The 18,041-nt window shown below is 45.5% G+C and overlaps 1 long non-coding RNA gene across 2 annotated transcripts; it reads right to left on the reverse strand.

Moving 5' to 3' along the window:
- Positions 1-5,161: 5,161 nt before the first annotated feature.
- LOC142896919 (uncharacterized) lies at positions 5,162-15,158 on the reverse strand. Of its 2 annotated transcripts, none has more exons than XR_012928400.1 (3): positions 14,957-15,158; positions 12,958-13,115; positions 5,162-5,432 (listed from the first exon to the last, which is right to left on the reverse strand). It is a non-coding gene; the product is annotated as an uncharacterized LOC142896919 (long non-coding RNA). The 2 variants fall into 2 exon arrangements; XR_012928399.1 differs by having other exon boundaries at positions 5,162-5,460; positions 14,957-15,155.
- Positions 15,159-18,041: the final 2,883 nt, after the last annotated feature.

Raw genomic sequence — 18,041 nt, forward strand, 5'->3', positions numbered from 1 at the left:
TAGCTCAGCGCTAGCTCTGCAACAGGCGATCCGTGACTTAAGTAGCATCAGGACCCCCCCCCTCTCTCCCAGATGTAGGTGCCCCCAGTGCCTGTGTGCAATACATAAATAGCCAATCTACACTAAAGCCTGATCTCTCCTATTGCCAGTGAAACTAAAATATAACAATAATTAACAATAATAGTGAAATCAAAACAAACAGAAATCAGAATATATTATCCACAGTGAAACTCTTATGGGCCCCAAACGAGCACGGTTTTAGAAACATCACAATCACCGGGGTCACCATAGAGGTCGAGCTCTGTGGTGACCTCTGAATGTCCACGCCAGGTCACTGGCCCGTCCTCCAGTCTATCTATCCGTCCATCCGTCTATCTGTCCCTCGGTCCCCCTCCTAGCTATCACACGGGACAGGGCCCGGTCGTCTGGCAATCAAATATTTACCTCGTCCTCATCAATTTTTCACAAATGAAAGGAGAGACTTTCCAGGTCAACTGATGCACGCGAGGGATGGGCAGACACGCAGCGGGTTTCGCTGGCTGCTACATCTGATTACTGGCTGCAGAGGTGGGGTTTTTTGCGAGCACTCGTCAGTACCTGCGCCAAAAAAAATAAAAAAATAAAAACCATTAACTGTAAGTGCCTATCTCTCTGGCTACATTTTAACCTGGTTAACAGATTATAGCTCAATAGCAACTCAGGTAAAGGGCTTCCATGGAAAACAGGTTATAAAAAAGGGGCGGAGTCTGAGGCGCTCTGTCGTGGCCAGGCAAACACATAAAAATTCCAGTTGGTGATATTTTTTTTGATTTTTCATGTGGAGAATCAATGAGAGCTTTCCATTAACCATTTTATCTGTGGAAACGTGCACATGTGGGCGGCGGCAGGGCCAGAGTTTCGCCTTTAAGCCTGACTCGGACTCAGACTCTGAGGACACAATCGGCAAGCACAAAAGAAAATCTGATGTGAAAGCGGATAGGTGCAAAAATGCTTCCCTGTGTGGTCGGTCGCACCCTGGGAGGCGACTCGCCACGCCGCCAGGGTGCCGACGGTTGGGCGAGCCGTGCCAGCGTGTCGCTATAATAGCCCAGCAAAACATTTCCGCGAAGCATCGTTTGGAGCAACAGCGACAGACGACTGATTCTAATTAACGACGACATCGGTCCTGTTTGTCTGCATATTTATTTGTCTCGCCGCTAACTACACAAAGCCTCCTGGACAGGGTTTGGTCGGTGCTGCTTCGCGTCTTGGTTGATTTATGGGTTCCACATGCGTGACAGCGCAGTCACTGTCCTTTACTTCCCATGCTCGCACTGCTTTCCCTTCTAAATTTTGCAGCCCTTTGTGATGTCACATGGGCGCTCCCCAGCCAGATATGGCTCCGCCCCCCTCAGACTACCCTGTCTACTTTTTGTTTTGCCTTTAGAACATTTGAAGTTCAAAGCAAAGCAGTGTTTTTTGCAGGAGGGCTGTAAACAGAGAGATAAATCATTTTAAGAAATAAAATCCATATCGCTGTATCTATCTCTATATATAATCTGAGAATGTGTATGGAATGGCTGATGAACTGTTTCACTGTTGTTTTGCAATCAAAACCATGTTATTATTACGTATTTCATGTCCATCCATCCATCTTCAATACTCGCTTCTTCCCGAGCTCAGGGTCTCGGGGGTCTGCTGGAGCCTCTCCCAGCTGTCATAGGGCAAAGGCAGGGTGACACCCCGGACAAGTCACCAGTTCATCGCAAGGCCACATCGAGACAAGCAACCATTCGCGCTCACGTACACACCTGCGGACAATTTAGAGTTTCCAATTCACTTGACACCTTTTGGGACGGTGGGAGGAAGCCGGAGAACCCAGAGAGAACCCAGCAGACACAGGGAGAACTTGCAAACTCCACACAGAAAGGTCCCAGGCCTGGAATTGAACCCACAACCTTCTTGCATGTCTTATTCTAAAAAAAAAAAAACATTTTCCAAGTAGTTCCTGCTTCAACTTCAGTCAGTGGAGACTCCAATGTTACCATTTGACAGTCTAATTATATTTCAAACTGCGATAATAACACAATTCACGAGGCTCTCGACTAACTTTCCATGCTTTAAAAAAGTTTTTTGGCAGGAGGCTAGAAACAGAGGGCTAAACATACCGTTTTGTAAAACCAAAAAAATCAATATAGGGAGCTTTACAATGTGAGGGAATTTTTAGGAACCGCGCAGTATACAGACAGAGTAAAAGAAAAACAAAAAAACTAGAGTGCAGACGAAGGACAGATGGAAACGGAGCACAAACATAAGATCAGCCGCCATCTGCCCACCAGAGGACAGAGGGGCAAACCGAGGTCCACACACAGGTCAGGCAGGCGAGTCTTTCCACAAAAACACACAGCACAGCCGACACACACGTGCAAATAAACCCGACCAGTCAGCTTTCCTTCAGAACTAGGTTACCTCTGTGACTAACAAGCTCCCCATTAATAAAGAGCCCCGGCGTGATAAGATACAGAGAATTAAAAGACCGATAACATTCACGCTGCTCCTTATCGCAGAGCAAACCTGCAGAAATCTTATTGCGTTTGATTTGCTGACTTTCCGCCACCGGAGTCAAACTATCTCCGACTCGTAAACAAGCAGGCGGAGCTGCAAGCGCAGCTCTCGCAGCTGCGGTCCGTCATCACGTCAGAACCGCGGAAAAGCTGCGCGAACCTGCCGCAGTGTCGGATACGGACACGGCGTCTGGAGCTCCAGCGGAAAATAACACTCGGGACGCCAAGTGACGGCGGGTTAATCAGCTTGGTGACCTTTGACATCTGCGACTGAATTGTAGGTATGTGGAGCCGAGAGAGAGAGAGAGAGAGAGAGAGGATCAGGAAGGGTATATTGGCACCCTCAATCAACTGTTGATATGTTTGTGGGGCTCAGCTGCAGCAGCTACACACACACACACACACACACACACACACACACACACACACACACACACACACACACACACACACACACACATTCAGATCCCCTTTAAACTATTTTCCCTTTAGGGTAAAAAAAATTCTATTGAGGATTTTAAGATGACACACAACAGGTTCTGTTCCCTGGTTATGTTTTTAACACGCCACCCCCTGATTACATCAGCCCTCGCTCATCCCCCCCTGCACTTCCTGTTAATATGTCCCATCACTGGCCAGGTGTAGACGTGCTGAGATCCACCTGCTGGCCACCTCCACACCTCCTGTCGCAGTCACACTTTGTGCAAAGACCGAAGGCGTGATCACAGAACAAAGTCCACGGTTCAACCGCACCGGCAGCGCACACAGTCCCGTGTTTAAGTCCCAGAGTCAGGTGACAATCTGTGTCATGACGTCCAACGTCGGCTGGGAATAACTGATAAAGGGAGTGACAAAGGCCAACCGAAGACCCCAAAGATTCTGTGTCTATCAAACTTTAAAAGCCATGACAGGAAGAACTCACCAACCCCTTGTCACACTGAGCCCTCTCCTCCACCATCTAATCTCCACAGTGACAGCGATCAGGTACTCACGGAAGTACTTGAGGGTTTCTTCGATCTGCTCGTGCGTCAGGCCCAGGACGACCTCCCGCGGCACCAGCGGGGTGTGCAGCCAGTCGTCGTGGTCGTACCCGAACACGCTGTCGGCTCGGAGGGTGTAGCTGGGCTGACCCTCCGACAGCAGGCTCACGATCTCCAGCTCCGGCAGCTCCGAGCACAGGTCTGAGGTGGGGGGGGCAAAGACACGGGGCGTTAGTGCATCAGTGGCTCACCTCGCTACATAGTGCATTATAGGGGCTATGCCATTTTGTAGTGGTGTCGGTATTTGCTAAGTAGTCCACTCGGTGTATCCCACGATGCATTGTTGAAATTAGTGTACAACCAATAGTCACTAACCTGGCAATATATCCCACCATGCATTGTGTGCACACTGAGCCAAAGGTTGGAAATAGTGTTGTAGTCAAGTCCGCACCAAGCGAGACCAAGACATTATAAAGACTAGAGAGTATCGAGACCGAAACAAGACCAAGACTTTATATATCAAAGAAAAATAACAAGAAAACCCCAAAAAAGGACCAGTATCTTCTAAATCGAACAGCAACTTTTCAGCAAGGTGTCTTTTGATAATTTTGCTGCTTTGCCAACTATTCTGAACTATTTTCAAAAACAGAACTTTGCTTCATAAAATCAAAAAATAAATTAACTAGGAATAAGGGGCTGTGTCACTCTGGGTGTCACAAACAGAGCGTAACATGGAAACAGCTGGATTCCTTTCCATTATTAAATGTCATTGCAGTGTTGGCTGAGTCTAGACCGGTTTTTAGATCAAAAATCCAGAGTCCGTCCAGTCCCAGACCGAGACAAGACCGAGTGAAATGCCTCCGAGTCCGCGACGAGACCGAGATCCTTAAAAAGCGGTGTTGAGACCACGACCAATCTCGAGTACTACAACACTGGTTGGAAAGGATGGAGGAGGCGAGAGTTGTTTTTTGGGGGGACTGCTCTTATTACATTGTACGTGCCACAAAAATGCATACATATGAGTAAAATTATTTGTCTATGTTTAAATTTACTATACCAGCCTCCACCTGCACTCAGACTTGTGAGAAATGTATTTATTTTTTGTTTGTTTATTTATCTATCTATCTATCCATCTATCTATCTATTTACTGCCACCTGTCAACAGGACGTTTTAATAATGCTACTGCAATGAATTACAATTACTTACTTAAAATTAACGGTGCCAGAGTGGTGTCCAAAAGTTATTTGTTGTTGCTGTTTTTTCATTTGGCTAATGAGTGCACAATATAGTTGGCTCCATAGAAGTCAGCATATAGTGAGCAGGGAACGAGAGAGTGATTCCAGCCTCTGACTTTAAAATATTAACACTAGAGCCCATGTATGAAGGAAACCAAGACTTGTCCCATCAGGGCTGATGCGTCACTGCTACACTGCCCTCTACTGGTGCAAGTGCGGTCATGACAACACATAATTGAAACGCGCTCGTCACGCCGTCACTCTGCAGCCTTTCAGTCACCTGTCAGTGTCGACACGTCGTGGCATAGCTGCTGCCCCAGGTCCTTGAGGCCCCTGAGGTCCCCGAGGTCCCCTGAGGAGGCGAGACGAAGAGACGGCGGTGCCACATCCAGGGCGCCCGGCACCTCCGCCTGCCCCTCATGGAGGGAGAAAGTTGGCGGGGAGTCCAGGTGGGCCTGTGGGGGCCTGTGGGGGCCAGGAGTCAGCAGCGGAAAGAGGCGCTGCAGCGGAGGAGGGAGGCGCGGCGGCACGGTGGGACAGCTTGACCGGGATCAGAGGGTTCGCAGGGCAGCAGGGCGATCCACCGTGCAACGGACGCCCCCTGGTGGCTCAGGGAGAGGGCGCAGTTCCTCCAGGGTCTGCAGGCTGGCCACTGGCAACTGGCAACTGGCAACTGGCAACTGGCAACGGGAAGTGGTTGGCTGGGAAAGAGAAATAATAAAGAGGAAGAAGGTATGACTGATGAACCCAAACTGCGTCAATGCTTTTCATTTTGTTATTTTTTATCTTTTAAAAAAAATATGCTTATTACGTTTTCAAGAGCTAAAACAGAACATACATAACAAAAACATACAAACATAACATGCATTGGCTCACATAACCACTCAGATTCAAATTTGTACAGGCAAGAGATTCTAGAGTCATCCACAAAAAAAAGTGCATCAATTAAATGTAATTTGCTACGCAGAGCGTTTTCAGCTAACATACAAACCCTCTTGCTAAAATGGTAATGTTTTACGAAAAACATCATCTTTGCTGTGCAGTTTAGATTGTCAGATATAATCTAAAGCAATATATTAAGTACCACCCTTTGCCATTGAACCTTGGATGGAGCTTCATCAATTTTCCAATTTAAAAGAATACACTTTCCAGCACAAAAAGCAAGTGTCTGATGGGGTTTTCTTTTAAACTTGTCAATGATGGAGCGGTCAGATATGCCAAGTAGATACAAGGGGTTGTCATTTCTGTTAATGAGTAGAATCTTGTTAATTTCCTGCCCAAAGACCCACCAGAACTGCTGCACTTATCTACAGTGCCACAGACAATGTGTAAGACTACCAATCTCTATTTTACACTTGGGGCACAGTGGTTCGTTTTGTTATTTTAATTTACTCCGTTCAGTTCGAGTTAGAATGTCATGCTATTGAAGAGGGATAGTTAAATAAATAAAAATAAATAATTAAATAAAGGGATAATATTAAAAACTTGCATAATTTACCGCCTCAACTTGATGTCAGTTCAGACTAGTGACATTTTCAAATCCGCATATACACTATGGACTTTGGCAACCGGAAAGAATTCAAGCCTGCTTGCATGGTGTCATTCCGGAGTCAGAAAGGCTGCAGTACTGCCGGCAAAAACACAAGTTCACAAGGCTCTGGACAGCGTGGCAGCATGTAAACTAACTTGTCACACTCACAAGAGCAAAAGCAAAGCAACAGGAGCGCAGTACCAGGGGCTACTGTTTGACTAGACACAAACGTTAATGCCACTGCTATTATTGATTGGACTTTAGATCACGGCAGACAAGATCGTTTGTTTGTTTGGTTTTGGTTGCTTGGTTTTCCTGGAGTGCTTGAGTACAACACACGCCCACTAGGTGGAACCCGTTCCCGCTGTGAAACTTCAGAAGGGGGATGATAAAATACCAGCGTTAAAGTCCAACGACGCTGTGATGAGCAGTAAATATGGGAAATTTCACTTGCCCGTGACTGAATGCTGGAAGCAAAACCCATAAATGACACATTGAAGAAACAACACAGAGACAAAAGCTGAGCCGATGCTGCACTTTCCCACCACTCGGTGGAAATCTATGAGTTTTCCAAGAGATCTGCCACACACCCACATCAATACTTCCGAGCGATTAAAATTCCTTTCACTACAAACAAAGCAGGGCCAGGCCTGCTGTCTGTGGATCAGGGTCACAGCGATTGAATTACCACAGCTGGAGGCGCCGTGGAGATCATGTTGCTCATCATCCACAGTTTATCGACGCAGAGATGCACTGTGCAGCCGCCAATGCTGTTAGAACGGCAGAAAAGAGTAAACTGGGATGCCATGCTCTCAGTGTAATGTCTAAAAATGAAAAGTGATCGATGCAGTATTGTTTTGATAGCCAGACAGTCGTGTCTGTGTCCTTAGGAATGTGTCAACTTTTGAAGAGAATGTTGCAAGGAGAAAAAATACTTACAAGTACAAGTTTAAAGTTGAAAAAGAAAACAAGAATGGATGTAGGGAGGTATTTATAGGTAGAGGACAGTCTTTTATTCACTGAAGGAAAGTGGATGCAGTACAGTAGGTGAGTTTATATGTTCATGGAGTGGAAGACTCCTGGCATAACGACATGTCGTGTTTTCATCTGCAGCTTTCTCAGGGCTACTACAGCTGTCCACTGCACTTCTTTCCATTCATAAAAACCAATAACGGTTATGTGGATTTTCTTTTAAGACACCAGAGACTTTAACTTTAAAGACAAAGAGCTGCCCCCAATAAATAAACTGATGAGTATATCATATGCATGAAAACAATTAATTTACAAGTATATGTTCTGAGCGTCGTCAACGGAGTTTGTATGAAAGTTTTCAATATTAATGTGAAGCGCATTTTATTTACACAAGTCATTTCTTCAGCACTTTTTTTTTTTTTACAAAGTTTACTAATGTTAATAAAACTCATTCTTTCATAAAACGCGTGTTGTTGGGGGAAAACAGTGCTTCTGCCCTCCACCTAAAGGCTCTGTGCAGCACCCAGAGCAGAGGACACCTGACACCCGGCTGCTCCTGTTATCACTGTCAATAAGAACAGATGGTGAAAGGCTTCAGCCCTTCAACTTTGTGTTTGCTGTGTGCCCGGCGAATTAACCCGCCCTCTACCCCACCACCCTCCTCATTTTTCCTCAGGACCTTTGTCGGTCAACCCATCCAATCAGCTGAGTGTGCTGGTGTGCAGCCAACGCCCTCTCGCCAGGCTCCTCTCTCCCAGCCAGCCTGGCTGATTAATGTTGCACGACAACACCTTATATTCACCTCTATAGCACTTGTATGAAGAGGAGCGACGGCTCCCTTTCAGCCTGCAGAGACACGTTGCGAGCACAAAAAAGAGCCTCCGAGTCTTTTGTTTACACGCGTCGGCCTCGCCGGCGGCACCCTGAACTCCTCGTCGGTTCCAATTTAGCGGCGAGCTAAAACTCTGAGCCGGGTCGTTAGCCACGCTGCCAAGCGAGACCCGCATGGCCACTCGGGGGTCAGAGCAGCGGCCGCGGTTATTAGCCATTTATCCCTCCTTTGTGTCCTCGTCCTTTGGACTGTGGGAGGAGGCAGGATGCCAAAGTGGTAGTGGGGGAGAAAAAAAAACAAATGATGATCTGGCAGATCATCGCTTGTCTGGGAAATAATTGGAGCTGCAGAGAAGATTAGAGACACACGAGTGCGAGTGTGTCCAAAACACTGCAGCCAGCGGAGGCAGCGGCCACAACAGGGTTTTAACTAAGCTGGAAACACGATAAAGAAGATCAACAGTCATAAAATGAATAACAACCCAAGCAACGAGCCCGGGGTGAGAAAAAACAAATCTGTTTTTTTCCCACCACTGGCACGAAGTCACAGTCTGAACGTCGGGCGGTTGGGCGGCCGCCTTCGACTTTGGAGCCTGGACTGGAACTGAGCTCAACTCAAAGGTAGCAGCGGCCGGCGTGAGAGGCTCCTCGCTGAGCCTCTGCACAAACAGCGGTGGCATCCACTAAAGGTGTGTGTGTACGTGCGCTGAGGCACGCAGGAGCATGGGGTAAGAAAGGAGGAGGTGGAGGAGGGGGAGGAGGTGAACTGAGAGAGTCCACTCTGGTTCAGACGCTGAGTCTGTCTGCCGCTGAATGAAAACATCAGCAATCATTCAGGGCGCTTTACTTACGACCTCTTACGTAAGAGTGAGCGAGGGGACTCCCACAGTTTCTCACTCTCACCGCACAGCCCGAAGAGTGTCGTAGGTTCATTTCGCTCTCACTCTGGTTTGACATCCGGCAGACAGAAGCTTCTAAACAATCAACAGGCAGAGGATTATTAAGCTGATTGTTTTGCCACTTCCAGAGGCAAAATATTACACACAATAGTGGGATCATAAATATAACTCTGGCTGCTGGATACATGAGGAGGTCTAAGTCACCCTGTTTCTTGGAGAAGATGTTTTCACACTCTGTTATGAACTGTTTGACTGTAGTGAGGAATTCCTCAATACAAGTGTCTTCATGTCCAAAAAGAAATGAATGTTTTACATACACATTTTGTAAAGAATGCATCCACCTGTGTGTGAAAACTTCTTTGACACCGATTTCACCTGAAATTTAACCAATTTTAAATTATTTGATTTTCTTTTTTCTCCTATTGACACTCAGTCTGTTAGTTACGAGTTTACGTTTAAAGGTCCTATATTTTGCTGAATTGACTTCCTCAGCGTTCTCAAACAATAACGTCTCCAGCGTGTCAATAAAACTCCTGCAAACAGAAGAGGCCATTTTCTAGAATTATATTTAAAAAAAAAAAAAAAAAGAAATAGTAAATAATTGCCTAATACTGTTCCACTTGAGTCGCTTAGTTGAAACACATTGCATTCTTTTGCAATATGCAACAAAATGGCTGCCAACACCAACCAGTGAAATAACAAGGTTACACTGGAGAGCACAGAGAGATTAAGTGATCAGCTTAATAAGTGCTGTGGAGGTTCATTAACATGAAAAAAAACCGTTCTGTACCTTGTACTTTAGGATTAGATGCAAAACTAGTTCTTTGCTAAATCTGGCACACAAATCTTTGCAATTAGTATGCACATTGTCCTGATCAAATAAATAAAAATGAAATTAAAAACTGCACACACGGCTGTCAGCATGAGCCGCAGCCTCTCACTAATTTATGTATCCAAAGAGGAACGAAAGAAAATAAATCATCTGGCGCTTTCAGCCATTTCTCATCAAACACAAAGCTGCTGTCCAATTAGCTGCTTGCATTTAATAGCACAAAGACAGACTTATTAACCGGGAGATAAGACGGCCTTTGCCTTTGTTTCTCACTCCTTGTTTGACCTGAGCAGCCGCAAGATAACGAGAAGCTTCTCCTGGCCCTCTGACTGAAGTGCTTCAGAGGCCTTGGGGAGCAACTTAAACAACTCCAGCCTTCAGACATCAGTCAGACTGTCGGGGCACTAGAGAAGAGTGGACACACACACACACACACACACACACACACACACACACACACACACACACACACACACACACACACACAGTCTGGCTAATTGCAGCCATTTAATGATTAAATGCCACTGGGGAGTCTAACATCCTGGGCCAAGAGACTCAGCAATGCAGAACAGAATCTGGCAAAACATCTCTCATGTTCAGCATACATTTACTTGAGCGTGTTTTTTTGTTGTCATCCTCCCACCGATGAGTGAGCAGGTCTGCAATGTCACCTCCTATTAGTTCCTGCAACTGCAAGATGCAAAATTCGCATTTGATTCTGTGCACCTGTCTCTCCATCGGTCGGGAGCCAGGCTGCCTCCAGTGTTGCTAAAATGATTCACGTTCAGCAAACATCATTTGACCGAGAATCAGTTTCACTTTTGCTAGCGACCTTTTTACACTTTCAAACCTTTCAACTGCTATATGTGTGCTCGGAAAAGCAAATAAAATAGCAAATATAGAACCTTGAACTGTTTGAGGCCCATCTGCGTTACAGCATTATGAAAATATTGAGGTCTTGCCCTGACGCAACAGAAAAAACGCAAGGACATGAGGCACCGCAATGCAAATTTAAATGAAAAAAATCTGAAAACTGGAGTCACCTCCAGGCAACCTGCAGTTTGGACCCCAGACATGTGTTTATCATGGACAGGAGGACATGCAACCTCTGACCCCATCACAAGACTTTTATAAAGTCATCACCCCGCGAGGTGACGTCTGGCGAATGACGATGGTGCCAGCCAACACGATGTCCCGCTCCAGTGGTTCAAACATCTGTGACGTCCGCGCAGCACCCAGCCGTCGCACTCCACCACTGACATAACCCAAAGAAAACACACAGCAGCAAACGTAGATGATTGTCCAGAGTTAAATATAACTGGTGAAATACAACCAGTTTGGGACGTTCATAAAATGCTGCCTATGTGGTCATGGGGAAGTGCACTCGGTACACACAGCCACATAACTACACAACCACAACTACACCTGAGAACACTGACTGCGTGCGACCGTCCCACCGGCTGCTCATCGTCTGGCACAGATAGATTTATAACTCGGTTTGCTCAGTGTTACTGATCGCGCACATCACCTGGAGATGGACTTTATTTTAAAGAGCAAACAACTACATTGACATCATCGCGGTTATTAATAACCGGCTAGAGGCGGCCGCGGGAAAAGCAGCCGGGACACTCTGACAGTGCCGTACGTTGGGAGGATGGTTAACAATTAACAAGCAGAGCTCCTATAAAAAAAGACGAGTTTACAAGTTTATTAACCTCTCGCAATTGGAGCAGCCAAAGAGGAAACTGGATTCAACTTTCAAATCTGGCACGTGAGGCACCGGCGCCCGGAATCATTTCAGGTCAATCAACCTGATTGACTTCCTCCTGTGAGAAAAAGCAGAAAGCAGAACACGGTATTCGGCCATACATGCAAGAGGATTCACAACGTCATCAGAGCCTAATGTAAACACAAATCCACCTTCCCAGCCATCGGCAGGATGTGACACTGGACCCAGAGCAAACATTGCCCAGCTAGTGAGGCGACAGAGATGGACTGGCAGGGCTGAGATAGCACAGGGCTGCAAATCATCACCACTTAGTCAATTAGACCTTTCAAAAAGACCCGACGAGGGCGGGCGACCAGCCTGTTATAAATGGACTCAATAAAAACAGAGACTGCGCTGTTGGAAAGCCTGGAAGAAAAAACAACAAGATGCACGATCAGCACCGTCAGTGGCGCAGCATTAAACAGAAAAGTGAGTAAAAATAGCCAATGAGGATTTAGAAAATCCTGCGCCGCAAACAAGAGGCCGGACGCACTCCAAGTGAAGAATGTCACCCTGACAACTGGGGGAGCTATATCTGTCCCCCCCCGCCTCCCTGCTGCATGTGAGGAGAAAGTGGGCATAAAAATACCAAATACTTGATCTCTAAAGGGCGATCTGCTATCTTGGCTCCCCATGTGACCCTCTAAATTCTCCCCAGGCGGACGACTGGCTAAGTCTGGGATGGCTGGAGGCCACCACAGCGGCACTCTGCTGCTGCTTGCGCCGGGCAGAGAGATTCAGTATCAATTTTTTTTTTTTAAGAATGCATAGGCTGAGTCTCGGCTAATGAACAACACAGTCGGGCTACTGAATGACTGCCCGCCGTGACCTCAACGCTGCAATTGTGAGCGTGGTCTGAAAAGCCTGCATGCCTGTTTCTCTTCCAGACCTACATCCTCAGGTGGCCACCACCACCTTCTGGCGCCTGCCATCATCATCATCGTCATCACCATCATCATCATCATCACCACCATCAGAAGTACTACAGCTAGTTTTCCTGTGAGAGGATGACTATAAAGAGCAACATTTCTCCTCTTGCCAAATAGGACATTCTGGAAAACAAACTACTGAGGAATCCATTCAGCAAAGCTGTAATTAAGAGTGGAGCCAGAGGCGTGACTTAAAAAAAAGATGAGCCAAATAAAGCAGAATGATAAGAACTTATAAGCGATGATAATAGTGATAAAGGTCACAGTCAGATGACTTATTTTTCACACCAAAAGTAGCCGGAGGAGAGATGAGAAAAGTGTGTCAGGGCAGAACACACACGCAGGGCCAAGCCAAATGCTAAAAGCTAATAACACAAGACCACACGAGACACTCTCAAGTATTAAATATACGGAAATGAAAAGCTGAGCCACTTACTGTGCGCTGCTGCAGAGGTTCCCTCGGGCTTGCGATTCCCCCTGTGTGGCCGGATTAGAGACTCCCGTCACTGGCTGGACATTCCGGTAAATGCTGCAGCTACTTCTTCCTCCTCGTGCTGATTTACCGGCCGGCTTCTGTCCCGTCCCGAGTGTGTCCTATCGGACAGAAGCAACAATGAGGCGTGGCTGACTCAGCCAGTGGACTGAAGAGCGCCGGGGTGGGCAGTGTTGCTCATACAGAGGTGTGCTTGGCTGGCTGGCTTATCATCGTGCAGCATGTGTCAAACAAAGGACAGAGACAGAGAGAGGAGATCAGGACACTTCCTGTGTTTCCCTCATCCATGTGGACACAGTCATTTGCATCAGCCAACCAACCACGAGGCACCGAGCCCTGATTTCTGCTGCAGCATTCAAATAAGCTCCGACGTGGACTTTAGCAGCTTCAAGCAAAGCGCCAGCCGGTGGAAAGAAACACAGTCAGTCGTTAGCTGTTGCGAAGCGGCACAACTGATAGAACGTTTCCTACTTCCATTAAAAGCCGGCGGAGGCGCAAGAGAAAGTCACAGACGAACTTTGCATCCACAGCAGAGCAGAGAGCAAGGCCAGGCTTTTTACTACAGTCAGTTAGACCAGATGGCAACAGATCAATGCTTACCATTGGTGCAAAAAAAAATAATAATAATAATAATAAGTGTGAAGCCTCCCCAAAGTGAGCTGAGAGCAGCAGCATTGAAGACAGTTAAGCAGTTCTGATCAAAACTGCCATTGCTATATCTGAGCTAATGTCTTTGGGACGTTTCTAAGGGAAACTTGAAGCAACAACTTCCTGCTTCCGTCACAACTAAAGGAAGAGCTTATCAAAAAAATAAATTGGTTAACTGATGAGGTTTTAGATTGGACCTTGGCAAAATGGATTTGCTATATTTCTGAGGTGACATCTCCGATTCGGCTGTATTGCGAGGTTATAATCACTACTGACCACATTCATGTACATCATGGTGGAAATACTTTTTTTTTAATCATTTAAGTCTTTCATTGCCAGAGTACAACAGCAAGGTCCTGCAAAGAAGCGTCTATGAAATTATACTTTATCCTAAGTATTTAAGATGGACCCATGGACTGAACAGACTGATTAACACTATAGTAGCGCTGCAGTTTGCTGCATCTTACCCTCATCTATAAGGCCTCCTGCTGCAGTCTTAACAGAATGGGAAGTGGTTAAAAATGTTTTGTGTTGTGTTCCAAAGGAAGGAAACCAGAGTCACATGGTGAGAATTGTGTGTGGGAGGGTGAAGGGTGTGTGTGTGTGTGTGTGTGTGTGTGTGTGTGTGTGTGTGTGTGTGTGTGTGTGTGTTTTGGGGGGGTGATAAATGAAAATTTTTCACACAGAAAACACAAATATAAATTTGGAAAAAATACTTGCAGAACTTCTTGGAAAACCTTTCTATTTGAATATTTGCAACCAGATAGATGCATTACACTTTACAAGTTCTCAAAGGATAGAATTGTGTGCATTGGACCAGTTATTGTTGTTGTTTTCATTTTTTTTTTTTTTTTTTTTTTTTAATATAAAATGCATTTAATATTTTTAGCTGAGCTGTTGGACTGGATTCGAATCAAATTGCACTGTTTGATCACTACTGGTATTGTGTTAATTGCAAGGTTTGCGGTGAAATGTAGTAAGAAAACGCCAACATTCAACATCGAATCTCAAAAAGAAAATAACTCAAATCAAGACAGCGGCGTCAAGTTTCATTCGTGAGAAACTTTTAAAATAATGGAATGATTTGATGCTGAAGTGTTGACGGGAATCCTTAAATCCTTCCAAGCAACACTTGCAGCCCCAGAGGAATCACACCCCGAGCCGTTACGGAAATTTACCCTCACCAAGTTCGGACCGACGAAGCGACAGGACTGGTGTTCAAAACATGATCATAAATAACAAGTCGACGACGCGACAGAAAAAAGTTGAACAAAGTTGAACAAGCTAAACTTACATGTTCATGTCAGCCACTGGTGCCGAGTGGAGCTCGATGTCGGACGCTTCGATTCCCCTCTGCAAACTCGGCTCTCAGCTGTCACAAACGGCTGGACGGACTACTCCGTGTTCCATTCGGTCATCGTGGAACGTGGGGGGCTCATGGGAGTTGTAGTTGTTGAACGGGAACGTCTTCCCGCAGCAGTGCATCGAGTCTTCTCCTATGGTGAGAAAAAAAAAAAAAAAAAAAAACATGTGAAAGAGGAAGTAGAGGCGTCAGATGTCCAAGTGACTTGTTGTTGACACTTGTGCGGTGTCAAGGTCTGTCAAAGAATGAATTTATTGACTTGATGTTTGTGTTTGTAGAAGTTAAAGACACCATCGTCACAGGCTGATAAAATTCCTTGATGGCGGTGTTTGTCAACCAATCTGGGAGAACATTGAGGCGCCATTGTCCATTGTGTCATCACAGAGGGCCATGGGTTCAATGCATTTTATCTGAAAAGTGGAGCAAGTGAAAAAAAAAAAAATAAATAAAGATCTGGCTTCTACCACTGACTTATTTTTGTTAAGGGTCGGCGATGGGACTCTTGCCTAATATGGGCAGTTAGGAAATAAGGTCAGGCTCCTGTTTTATGTATGTAGTCACTTGCAAAAGCAAGAAAGTGGTGGGTTGCTTTTGGTTTGTCTACGTGGTAGATAATAAGATCACAGATTTCTCCATTTTCTGAGGAACAACAACTTCTACAGTGTGATTATTAGTCTGATCGTTCAGTCATAAAGAAGCATCTTGCACTCAAATGCAGTCATCTGTAGATGCCTGGGAAAGTCCATTAAGATTTTATTGCTCAACATAAGAGGGGGATATTGATATGATATTGAGGCAGCAAGTAGCACACGCACAGACACACACGCCTTTCCCCAGTTTTCTGATTAAGAGGATCTCTGACTACCTCTAGTGGTAAAAATGTGAATGATTTTCACCAGTTACAAACTTCGACTTTTGAACTCCGGGTGGTTGGATTTTGGATTTAACTTTCGATTTCAACTTTTCTTGCTTTCCACAAAAAGCCAGTTGATTTGAGAGGTTGTTTGGAGGCTCAGCACAGTCACAATGGAAAAGAAGGTCTGCTACAGTGGTTCCTACAAAGTATGGACATGGTGTTTTAACAAGTGATTGAATTCTGCAGATCCTGCAGAAGCCACACGGAAGTAACCTTCGACCTGAACAGGAGAACAAACCCTCAGTCCTGACTTTTATATATGTATGTATATATATACTACCAGTCAAAAGTTTGGATACTTCTGATAGAATGGTTTTTCTTCCATTTAATTGACTATTTACATAGTAGATTGTCACTCGAGGTATCAAAACTATGAATAAACACATATGGAATATGTATTAAACCAAAAATTATGAAATAACTCAAACAATATATACATATATATATATATGTATATATATATATATATATATATATATATATATATATATATATATATATATATATATATATATATATAATTCATGTATAATTTTAAGTGATTCATTCAACAAGTCAACATGGCTTAACCAGATGATTTTTGCACAGTGAAGGACGTCCTGTTCAGCTTCACTGCCCATTGTTTCCTCCACGGACTACAGGAACTACAGTACGCATCTGTAGTTTGTAAGTGATGATTAATTATTTACCGCTGCGTCCATCACTCTGGTGAGCTCGTGGTCTTCTCCAGGCCAGCTTCCTCTCCCAAGGACAATGGGACCGCTTCCTGTGGGTCACACGGTGGAGGATGAAGCAAAACAGGCTAACGTTGCAAAGCAGGGAGACTTTGGCCAAATAACATGAGACAAATAACCAGCACTGGCCAAGAGAACCCCCAGGAAACATGCTCAGGGGTTGTAAATCTGGCTTGATACGGAACAAAAAGAGAGGAAGACGTGAAAATTGGGTCAATTCGATTTCACAAGTGAGCACAAGAGGCCTCTGACTTATTCTGCTGCATCAATTGAACCAGACAAGAGACACTTGATATATTCATGCTGTGTCCAAAACAGGCATAGTGGACCAAGCCAGCAATGACCTAAAGTCCCTCATGAATTCCACTCTTTTAAATGTTGGCTAATTTTCAAAATAAAGAGGCTGCTGTGTCCAAAAAAATAAAAATAAACAATGGCTCCATTCATGTCAGGGCTGCCCTTGTTGTCCACCATCCAAGCCAAGGCAGACATGCAGAGTACAAGAGGCATCAAGGGTCCGGCAGCCTGGCTAGCGGACCTCCAGGGGACGTGTGAAAGCAGCTTCACTTGCGCCCCGGAGCAGTTTCGCGGGCAGACAAAGGGGTGATCGGTGACGCTTTGTCTCAGAAATAATATATTGGCCTATATAACTGGCGGCGGTGGCACGGCAGGCGCCACTCTCTTTCATCATTAGGAGGCAAAGACGGCGAGCGTCACAATGGCAAGAGAGGGAAGTGAGATGACCCGAGGCAGAAACATCCCAGTCTGACCTATCTGGCTTCGTCAGCCAGTGTGCTGTGAGTGTGTGTGTGTGGGAGTATGAGAGTGTGTGAGTTTCTGTCCCTGTTCACTGCAACGCCGCTGTCCGTGAGATGTAGTGAAACGTACAATTATTTAAAATTTAAATTAATAAGACTTGTCCACAGAAATTAACACTTTTACTGAGTGTAATCCACCTCCACCCCGATCCTCCTCTCGTGATCTCTCTCTCTCTCTCTCTCTCTCTCTCTCTCTCTCTCTCTCACACACACACACACACACACAAGGGGAGTGTTCTTCTCGAGAAAATGTCGTGAGCACACCTGCAGTGACTCATGGCGTCGTCTGGTTTCTGGTTTCGCGTTCTAACTAATCAAGGGTGTGGCCCAGCGGTGGTGAAGGTGCACAACGCACTTCGACAACTTGCAAAACTGCGGGGCGAACACAAAACGAACAAAAGGCAAATCATTCTACGAGGCTGCCACGACAGTCCGACACTTGTTTGGTCCATCAGGGCTCGGTGAACCCACGAGTAAGATTTTATTCTGAAAACGTCAATTTGAAACGCCCCCCCGCATTCATTACTAAAGTAATTACACAAATCTCT

Source organism: Nelusetta ayraudi, unplaced genomic scaffold, assembly GCF_046127955.1.
Source record: "Nelusetta ayraudi isolate G7.1 ecotype Tasmania unplaced genomic scaffold, CSIRO-AGI_Nayr_v1 ptg000004l, whole genome shotgun sequence".
Classification (NCBI taxonomy): Eukaryota; Metazoa; Chordata; class Actinopteri; order Tetraodontiformes; family Monacanthidae; genus Nelusetta; species Nelusetta ayraudi.